This window comes from Vidua chalybeata, chromosome 2 (genome assembly GCF_026979565.1).
Source record: "Vidua chalybeata isolate OUT-0048 chromosome 2, bVidCha1 merged haplotype, whole genome shotgun sequence".
Taxonomy (NCBI): Eukaryota; Metazoa; Chordata; class Aves; order Passeriformes; family Viduidae; genus Vidua; species Vidua chalybeata.
This window is the reverse complement of record NC_071531.1, coordinates 28,355,397-28,366,113: the sequence shown is the minus strand read 5'-3', so window position 1 is coordinate 28,366,113 and position 10,717 is coordinate 28,355,397. Positions and strand designations below refer to the sequence as shown.

The 10,717-nt window shown below is 42.5% G+C and overlaps 1 long non-coding RNA gene across 1 annotated transcript; it reads right to left on the bottom strand.

Moving 5' to 3' along the window:
• Nucleotides 1-2,985: 2,985 nt before the first annotated feature.
• On the bottom strand, nt 2,986-10,221 carry LOC128784109 (uncharacterized). Its single transcript, XR_008429364.1, has 4 exons — nt 10,010-10,221; nt 9,671-9,877; nt 8,668-8,935; nt 2,986-3,764 (listed from the first exon to the last, which is right to left on the bottom strand). It is a non-coding gene; the product is annotated as an uncharacterized LOC128784109 (long non-coding RNA).
• Nucleotides 10,222-10,717: the final 496 nt, after the last annotated feature.

The following is a 10,717-nucleotide window of genomic DNA, read 5'->3' as shown; positions in this document are numbered from 1 at the left end:
TTATGAAAATATGAAACAAGATTTGTCCCTACAGTTAGTATGATGTGCCTTCCTAATTGCTTCTGTCCAGTCTTATGACGATTTTTTTCAGTGGTTTCTGTATGCTATGAGCCAGATCCTTATTACATACACAGTTTTCCTGCAGAGCTCCAGCTAACAAATAACATCTTCTGCACTGCTGTGCCAAACCCTGTAGTGAAACACAAGTGAAGAGTATTTCGCTGTTCCCCTGTGTAGGATATCATCCAAGAAAGCATAGGAAGACTTTGGTGTGATCTTTCCTGTCACATTTACGTCCATTCCTTGCCTAAGACCTACTCTTTCTTTTAAAAGACATAACCTAAAGTACTAGCACATCTCTTGACGTGGTTACACAAGCAGGCTTTCTCTTTTGTCTGGTACACAGACTCCCAAAACTTTTAGTTGCTCAGACCTGTAGAAACTCCAGGTCCCTCACATTTTATTGCCCACACTCTGCTATCCATCTGACTTTAATAATCAATTCCAAAAGTTTACCAAACTCTGCCCTTTTGAAATGCAAAATCTTATTAGCAGAGTCATTTACTTGTTCCATTTAATTAGGAAGTGTCAGCCCCTGATCACTTGAACCAAGGTACTTTTTTTCTTTTTTTTTTTTTTTTGCTGCAGTTATCAGTTACCAAAATCAAGTCTCAACCAGCATTACTTTTTAATGGTTCTGTGAGAATTTTAAGACATTTGTTGACTATTACATCCATAAATATCCGGAGTCTGTAATTTTTTAGTGGTGGTTGTTCTTGATCCATATTTGGGGAGGTAAAAATTTCTCTGCATGATACAAACTCAATAGAATTTGTCTCTCTAATGGCGTAACTGATGCCTTTACACATAACCAGAGCAAAATCAGGGGGCTTGTACTGTCCAAGTACTCTTCTTTACCAGCTTCTCCAGAATTATTTTAACTGGAATAAATTCTGCTTTTTGCATGCTATCATTTCTGCACATACTTCTTTGCAGTGTTTCATATCATTAATGCACAGTTCTCTGCTACCACCTTCACCTTTACCTCAGCTTTTCTGAATAATGCATGTGCTTGGAGACCAGTGTTCCAGCTGTGATTGCTATTCTGTTCTGTTCTGAGTGTATACCTGTCCCATCTATTGCCCTGAAAGCTTAGTTTATGCTCTTCCCTTTTTTTGGTACATATATTGTTCTTAAAAATTTCTCTACCCCATAAACACAGTTTTGTCAAGAGCTGAACCTGACACTCACTCTATTGCCACCCTGAAAGCAGTTCTCTTCAAAGTTTGCACTTTCTTTATTCTTATTTCCTGGCATTCTGATCACTTAAATTTCCTTATCCTTTGGCATACCCTCGTGTACCTACACTTTCTCCTCTGGTGCCCTATGGGCATGTGGAGATTATTCAAGTCTTTGACTCTTACCCTTCCTTTTTCAGTTCAGAGCTCTGCTTATCAGTTCTGCCAGACTTGCTTCCAGAAGGCTGTTTCCACAGTTGCTTAGGCAGAGTTTGTCCTTCAAAAAGGGTCTTCTTTCAATAAATACATCCCAATGGTCAAACATTGCTAGTCCTTTGGCTATCTGTTGATCTTTCTTAAAGCACTCTTATTTTTGGCATTGTTTTTATTTCCCATAATACCAGTCAATGCTAAACCCTAGTGCTCTCTTTAAATAAGCCACATTAAGAAGGGAAAATTAAAAATATAATGGCATCAACTCAAAATCTCCATTAATCTCCAGTTCTGAAAGTAAACTCCCTCATGCAATAAGACAGCCCAGAGAGACAACTGAGCAGCAGCCACAACCAGCAGTGAATATCTGTTCCACACCTCTCAGGATTTCTTGTCTATGAAGAAAGTTTTGCCATCCTTGCTGTGTCTGTCAGAAGCATGAAAACAATTGCCTGAGGTGGACAGAAAAATATCAGGGAAAAAGAAGTCCTTTCACTGGTTTATTATTTTGTTCATCAAAACAGCTCCACTGAGGTGGTTCTGTTGGCATTATATTAGTGAAGGTTTGCTGGAGAGCCCTTTCACAGGTAATAGGCAAAGTCTAATGGAATAATAGCAGAGGGCAGGGACTACTCCATGTCCTTGGAGGGCAATTCAGCAGGGGTGGCTTTAGAACCACGTCAGTTTTGGGTAGAAATGAATGTGATGTGAGAAAGGGCAGGAGTAGCCCCCAGAGAATTAAAAAAGGCTGCAGTGGATGCCCTCATGGATGTTCGCTGCTCACAGAACTTCCTCAGATATCAGCATTCCTGAGCCACAGGCTCAACAAGCTCAGCAACCACTTCTGACAAGATATTTTGCTCATGTTAGACTATTAAAAAACTACTTAGAATATGAGTGGTTTCATAACAAGGGCAAACAAGTAAGGAAACAACACATGCAATTGTAAGGGAACCTGAAGAAGCAAGGTAGTCACTTGACTTGGGGAGGCAAAACGTATTCAAGGTTCCCCTTCCCCTTCCCCTTCCCCTTCCCCTTCCCCTTCCCCTTCCCCTTCCCCTTCCCCTCCCCCTCCCCTTCCCCTTCCCCTTCCCCTTCCCCTCCCCTTCCCCTCCCCTTCCCCTTCCCCTCCCCTTCCCCTCCCCTTCCCCTCCTCTCCCCTCCCCTCCCCTCCCCTCCCCTCCCCTCCCCTCCCCTCCCCTCCCCTCCCCTCCCCTCCCCTCCCCTCCCCTCCCTCCCCTCCCCTCCCCTCCCCTCCCCTCCCCTCCCCTCCCTCCCCTCCCCTCCCCTCCCCTCCCCTCCCCTCTCCTCTCCTCTCCTCTCCTCTCCTCTCCTCTCCTCTCCTCTCCTCTCCTCTCCTCTCCTCTCCTCTCCTCTCCTCTCCTCTCCTCTCCTCTCCTCTCCTCTCCTCTCCTCTCCTCTCCTCTCCTCTCCTCTCCTCTCCTCTCCTCTCCTCTCCCCTCCTTTTTGGTAATACAACAATTCCTGATAGTTAAAATATCATCTAAAGAGTCAAAACAGTATAATTTTGTATATTATCACCATAATAAGGACATGCTATAAATATTGAATAGAGTTCTGTGAGGAAGCAGTCCCCTTGGTATATGGATTTCTGAGTTATGCTTCTAGGTTTAACAGTAAACTAAGTGAAAGGAAGTGCTGGCTAGCCATTGAAAACAGAGTCTTAGGAATGAGTAGTTTCTATATTGGTCTAGTTACCAGTTCATTCTGAACTTCAGAAAAGTGATTTTAACTCTCAGTGTCTGTAAAATCAAAATGTACTAATATTTTTCTGTCCTCCTGGGCCCACAGAGAGTTCTTAGAAAAGTCACAACACATGTAAATCACAGCTGGTGAATAACTGTGATCAGCATGGGAATGAACCTGTGAAGACTTGAAGTAAGTTGGCTGTTTACCACATTTCAGTCAACTGTCTTTGTCTACTCAGAGACCACTCTGCTCAAAGGGGTTTGAAGAGCATGTTTCAACCAGAGTGTTGGCTCCCAGGGCTGCAGCTGAAGGGCTGTATGGCCAGCCAGGCGATGTGCTAGTCTTGTCTCTTCCAGCCCACCTGAAGGGAGGCTCTGGACACCTGCAGTCAGCTTCAAGCCCCAGCCCTCACCCCATTCCCTCCACCCTGCTTTCTGCTGTCCAACAAATGTATGGTTAAGCTGAAGGGCAAAGATCAGAAGTTCAGAGAGGCTGACTCTCTTCTACTTTAGCTCAGACATGCCACTGCAGCTTGATGAAGTTTAATTCCTACGGGTGGCTCCAAAAGTTTCCAGCTGCAGGATTTCCCTCCGCATTTTTTTCCTAGGCAGAACATAACCAACCTATTTTTATCTTTAAAGGCCAAGGAGGAACAACCAAGTGTGGCAAGCACATTCAACCAAGCAGAAAAAAAAATCCATCCATGCATCCATCCATCCATCTTAAGTACAAAGATACCACTTCTGGCTCAGCTTGTTCTCTAGCTGTTAATCACTAGAAGATACAATGTGTTGGAGAACAACGGCTGCATTTTTTGGCTTTGTAATTTTTCCTAAACATCTGCTATTTGTCACCATCAGAAGCAAGAGTCTAAAGGGATGTTGGTATTATCCAGTATGACCATTCTTATATTTTGATATTATGTTCTGATAATTTGGCCTTACACAGCCTCAGAAAGCCAAGACATGGTAATATCTGGGCAAAAGGACATGAATCAAACATTGCTGCCAAAGCCCATTCACTAATATTTTGGAATAAGCACATAATAAAAATGATGAAGAATCCACCCTTCAGCTTGGCTGTTTGCAGCAAATATTATAAGGGTATTAAACTAAACAATGACTTGTACTCATCTGGCTCTCCAGATGTTTTCTATGACTCTTATTTTCTATCAATCAGTTAACCACGGTTTTTGCTTTCCTTAGCAACGTATTTCCAAATCACAATCAAAGAAACTAACGGCAAATAATAAGGGCTAGATTGTATTTGATTGCTGCTAGTTGCTCATGGGAAAGGAAACTGCAAGAAACACTGCCAATCCTTCACACTGGCAGACCAGCAAGAAACACTTCCAGCCCCCCTGACTGCCCCCACAGTGCACTCTGTGCCAAAGGCGCTGAGCAGCGGTGGTGTCTGATGGGGAGACCCTATGGCTAGCAGAGGAGGGAGACGTGCCTGATTGCTCTATGGGACAGGAGATACAGAATCATTTATTTCTCTTTCCACTCAGCCCTTTATTACAGCCTGCCCAACTCACTCAGAGCCACAGCAGATTTCAGTCATTTAGAGTGTATCAGTGGGTGTTTTTAGCCTGGCTCCATGAGAAAGCACAGCTCATATAATTGCTCTGTGTATGTGTGTGTGTGTGTGTGTGTGCACATGCAGTTGTCCAAAAACTTTTGTACTTTTGTACCCATTGGGTAACTGTAGCTGAACCTGGCAGAAAGGCAGAGGTTCCGGAGATAATCAAGTTGGTAAGTTTTTGCGAATACAGAAAACTGAAGAGTTTTTCTACTGATGGAAAGGCTGCAGCCCACGCTCAGTTCTCGTTTGACACAGAGAGAATCCACCTGGGAAAGAGAATGGATGTATGTGAAGGAAATCTTCAGTCAGAGCTTATACCTTATTAGATATAAGGGAATCCACTCCACAGCCAAGGCTTCTCTCCCCTATGGATTCTCCAGTGTCTGATAAGGGCAGAATTCACAGTGCAGCAATAGTATAATTCATTTAAAATGTCAGTCAGCCATGAAACACTAACTCCATTGGAAACTAGGCTTCCGGAATAATTCTGGTATTCATGGAAATACTTGTTCCCTCACATACTGCAAAGCTCCAGGAGGAATTATGGGTGTTTCTCCATTGCTTCCAGTCTCCAAGCTAGCTCTCTCAGAACTATCTCTGCCCAACAGCAGACTGGCTCTTTCTAGCGCCCATAGCCTCTGGAGGCTTTAGAGAGGAAAGTTGTACTTCACTGTACTTCACTTTTTCCCTCAGAGCCAGGCTCATCAAGCATAACTTGTCTGAAGAACCTTATTCACAAAAGAGTTCCCCATTCTCTTTTAGGTTCAGAAGGGTAAAAAAAAAAAAAAAAAAAAAAAAAAAAAAAGGCCAGCTTTCTCAATGGCTTCCTGGCCAGAAAGAATTGCTGGCTGCTGAGTGCTTGTGGAAAAATGCTCTATTGAGAAGTGTAAATGAGAATGGAATCTTTCTGAAAATCTGGATCCAACAGGGGACTATTGGCACTTGGAAGTTTGGCCCTCATTTCTTTTGAAATATGTAGCTCTTAAATGAGCAAAATCAGAAGTGATTTTTCAAAAGACTCCTGTTTTCATTTCCTCTTATTCCCAGGTAGCATTGAAAATACTTGTGGTATTGATGTCAGGCATTATGCTCAAACCAGGAAAAAAAGAAAAGGACACATTTCAGTTGTGTGAGTGCTCAAGTTTCCTCTAGATACTGTTTTAATAACAGACTCATTAGGAAATTCCCCAATTATTTGTATTGTCTTCCCATGTTAAAAGACCGAATGTGATTTCTTAATTTCAATATTATTATTGAATAGGGATAGCTATTCCCTGCAGAATGAACGGATTATTCCAATCCACTCAGGGATCAGCATTATTTCTGGCTGCTACATTTCTCTGGGAATGCATACTAATGTCATGATAGGTATTTGACAGTGGTATTAAAAAAGTAAGAAAGGAAAGAGACATATCAAGTAATTCGATTAGTGATAAAGAGCAAGCAGGAGATCAACACCTGGAAACACATGCAAGTTCTCCCATCAGAGAGTATCCCATGTAAAATGTAACAATTCTGACACCTGATCTTGGCAGAATGAAAGTCAGTGCTGATTTGTCACAGATCTGCATGGGGGCAGGGTTTCAGTGACAGAGAAAGCAAAATTTACTTTCCGTAAAGCTACATGGTGCTGTTTGACTTCAATAGGTGTTGCAAATATGTGCTGGGAGTTAAGACTCTGGCTCTGCTAAAAGTCAGAATTGCAGGAGATTGCTCTGAGATTTTAGGCAGGACAGATCAGATATTACACAAGCAAGAAGGAAATACAAACCTCACAGAATTAACATATATTGTCACATTCTATTAAGGGTTTCTGTAGGGCTAGATCAGATTAAATGCGTTGAATCACAGTCATCTTACAGCATATGAAAATATTGTCATGGATAGAATTTTTCATTAGTGAATAAAATGCAGAATAATGAACAATAGACAAAAAGAGAGAAGATATAAAGCCAATCAAAGGAAGGGCAGATGTTTAAAAAGTCTTTTGCTATTCAGGATTGTGATCCAACAAAAGCAATTATGTTTTTGCTTTCTCAATTTCAAAACAGCAGAAAAGAGCTTTGAGGTTTTTCCAGTGCTTATGGTCTATCTCTACACCATTAACTGAACAGAAGGTAACACAATACCAAACATAGCCAAAGGCAACTGATTCCATGCAAAGCTTATAATCTGGGACATCCAGTGAGTTAAAGGGGATCGTAATCAAGAAGGAAATAGATATATATATTCAAAAATTGCCAAAGAAATCTATAAGAAGCCTAATTAAATTCTCTTATAAATCTGGAAGTGGAATCATAAAAAGAAGACTAAATCAGTGCCTACAGGTGGAAATTTCACTTGGTAACTGCCCTCTGAACTCATGAGAAAGATAATGTGTGGAATTTTGTTGAGTAATGACTGGCATGGGACTGCAGAAAAACAATAGACCCTCTTGGAAAAATACTGAATATTATTTTTGCTCAAAATTTTACTGTGTTATTTTTGAATGGATAAATATCTGAGCTGTAATTATAAATACAGTCCACCACACTTCTTCTCCAGTATCCCTAGCCATGCACCTAAACAAAAGTAAATAAGGCTGACTATGGGAATCTTCACTGAATGCAGTGTATGTATGGGCCAATATGCAATAGAACAGAGAGGAACATGACAGAATAGCAAGGGAAGAGATGAAATGCCAGTCATTCTATACTGTGAGAGAAAAACTTGATAATACAATACTCTTCCTGTATTACCTGATGCCGGTCTAATGTAAAGAGATGCTGCATGCTAGTCAAAGTAGCACCCTAATAAAAAAGGTGAAGGTCGCATTTCACCCTTTGCAGTAGTTATACAACTTATTAAAACTGTGTTATTTAAAGTGGTCTGCGGTGAAACACAAGCACATGCAGCCACAGAATAGAAAGTTATTGAAGTCTGTGGAATTTTTGCCAGGGACTTCAGTGGGGCTGAGATTTTTTCCACACAGTTTGTCTCTTTCTCTGATTCTTGTTCTGCTGTGCTATTCAAACAACACAGAATACTTCCCTCTTCCTTGCCTCCCTCACCAAGGAAGGAGGAGGAGGCATAAAATCTGCTTTTTGCAGGTAAGTGGGTAGAACTTCAAGGCACCATAAGATGAACCTGAGCACAATCCCAAACAGTCTCTTACACGCCTAAAATACAACTTACGCAAAATGTAGGTGCATGCTGAAGGTCACACAGAAAGTCCTGCCAATCACAATTAGGAGTCTCCCAGGCATGTATGTTGCTGGGTGTCACTTCCTTAGGTGCCCAGTATGGTCCTACTGTATCATGAGAACAAGACTCTTGGTCTTGCCAGAGAAATAAAAAATGAGAGGCACCGACTGCTGCCCCAAGACACAGGCTTCTGCCTCGCTTTCCTGGTCTCTGTCTGAAGCAAAATAGTGCTATCTTGGTTTTGTTGTTTGTTTGTTTTTTGGGGTTTTTTTTCTGGTTTTTTTTTTTGGGTTTCTTTTTTTTTTTTTTTTTTTTTTTTTTTTTGTTTGGTGTTTTTTTGGGTTTTTTTGGGTGGGTTTTTTTTTGTTTGTTTTTTGTTTTCTTGTTTTTGAAACATGTGGCAAAAAAAGAAACAGCCTACTTGTTTTACATTTTGACCTGGCCCTGCTACAGGGTTACATAGTTAAACCATTCCTATTTCCTTCCACAAGCTGGGCCTCCCTACCTCATACTCTGTTGGGTCAGAACCTATGGGGTTTGCCCCAAAGGTCCACAGGACCAAAACATAAGAGTATTCTGGGTTTTGACAGCAATTGAGAGCCCTCCTGCTTGTTTTTTTGGTGCGCATAGTGCTAACTAGAAGCTTTTGAACATGAAGGGGTGTAGTTTCATTACTCAGGATTAGCTTACAGTAAAACAGTTCCCCATCTGGCTTGGAAAAAGGACAAAACAGGCTCACCTCCATCTGCAAAAGACCATGTCAGCATATACTCTTGGTCTCAGTGTTCTCAGCCACTTCCTTTCAAACACGACAACCGCTGTCTGCCTTTTGTGCAATTGCCTGGCAGCTTGAATGCTTTGGGAAACAAAAGTTTTCAGTTCTCTTGACTTTGAAGGTCCCTTAAGGAGGCTCTCACTGAGAAAGAGGAGGTAGCAGGGAAGAGGACCACATCCTACTTTGCTCTGAAGTGAGCAGCAGTGCAGTCAAGGAGTCTATAGTTGCAGAGCTAAATAAAGCAAAGGCGAGGCACTGTTTTAACATTGTGTGTAGATAGAGAGGGCCAAACTTCAGGGTTCAGAGCCTCTCATACTCAGTGGGAATACTTATTACCTACACCACTCACAACACTCCTTTCTGCCACCTCTGGCCCTATGGTCTGTGCTTTCTGCTGCATAGTTAACCCAGATAGCAGAGAAATCAGAAGCTCTCTCTCTTCACTATACCCATTCTCACTTATATCCTTCTGATGAAACTACTATCTCTACATTATTGTAGAGTCTGCTGAGATGGAGCTCGAGTTCCACTTCTGGGGCTCATATTCAACTGGTTATTAGCTAAGAGTGGTATCCCCATGAACCTCATCCCAAAGGAGAAAAGAAAAAAGCCACCTGCCTTCAAATGTGCAAGTAAGATAGCTAAACACAGGACAGCTTGGTTCAGAAGCTGACATTCAAAGGCACATTTAACTGCAGCTCTGATGTGGGGCAAAACTCCCCTTACTGGGATTTCTTATTGGCTTCAGTGACGTACTTAACTTGCTGTGCCTATGCTTAGGGTATATTTACATTGGTGAGAATAGACAGACAGGAGCAGGCAGAGGTCTCACTGTACCCATCTTCAAATGGTTACTTCTTAAGTGCTAGATTTCGCGAGTCAGTGTCAAGGGAATTTAAACTTTTTCTGCTTGCATGTTGCCTATACCTTAGCCCATGCCTGTGACATAACCTGGGAATTTACTTACTGCCACTCGCTAGGCTGGATCTTCAAACTGTTGGGTCAGTGGAGATTCTGTGTGGGCAGGTTGTGTGGACACACTAGAATTCTGTTGAGGGACAGCTGTTAGCACAAGCAAAATGTGAGCGGTGGCTTAGACTGACCTTTGCCCAGGTTATAATGGGCTGTTATAATAGCCATTTAACCTGTGCCCTATGTCCTTGAAAGCCAGGCTCTGTGATGACAAAAAGTGAGAGGTCAGTATGCATCAAGGAACCTGCTGCTCCTCTAAGGATCAGCAGTCATCCCCACAGTTACCCATGTAACATGTCTTCGACATGTTTTACTTCTTCCCCTCCCCTCTTACAGTTTGAAAAGCCCTGGGGACCTGGTCTTCTTTCTCTTCCTTGAGGCAACAGTGCTGGATTCTGGGACACTGCAAGGCACCTTGGTTTGTCCCATGCATGGTGTGGTATGCTGTCACACTCCAAATGCACCAGTTGCTCAGAAGCTTGGGCTGAGAGACAGAAACAAGTATCTGAATGGTGGTATTAAAAAGAACACAAAGAGACAGCACATCAAGACTCCCCCTCAGCACACAGTCACCACCTCAGTGCTGAGATAGGTTTACTCTGTTCCTGTTTCACTCCAGGGAAGGTGGGACCCTGCTTCCTCACCAGCCTGTCTGATGGCTCACTGAGAAGGACATGCTCCTCCTGACAGTGTAACAAGTGGCACCAGTTGAGAAGTGGTTTAAAAAGCCATCCCTTACTACCTCTCAAATAATTGTTGGTGCCTTCAAGCAGAGAAACCTGCCAGAGTACGTGCCAGTTGGATCACAGCGTCAGGAGAGTCACAAAGCTCATCAGGACAAATCCATAGGCAAATATCCAGTGTACACAGAGCTTTAAGGGTCTTGCTCAGCACTGTGAATTTTTATTCAAGAGCTAAGCACCCCATTCCAGGTATCACATAGCTGGCTGAGGACTGCTATTAGATGAGATTTTCTGCTGATCAGGGTAAAGAGGTGGACACATTCAGCTGTGTCCACAAGTTTGTCCCCCTTCCCCTTTTC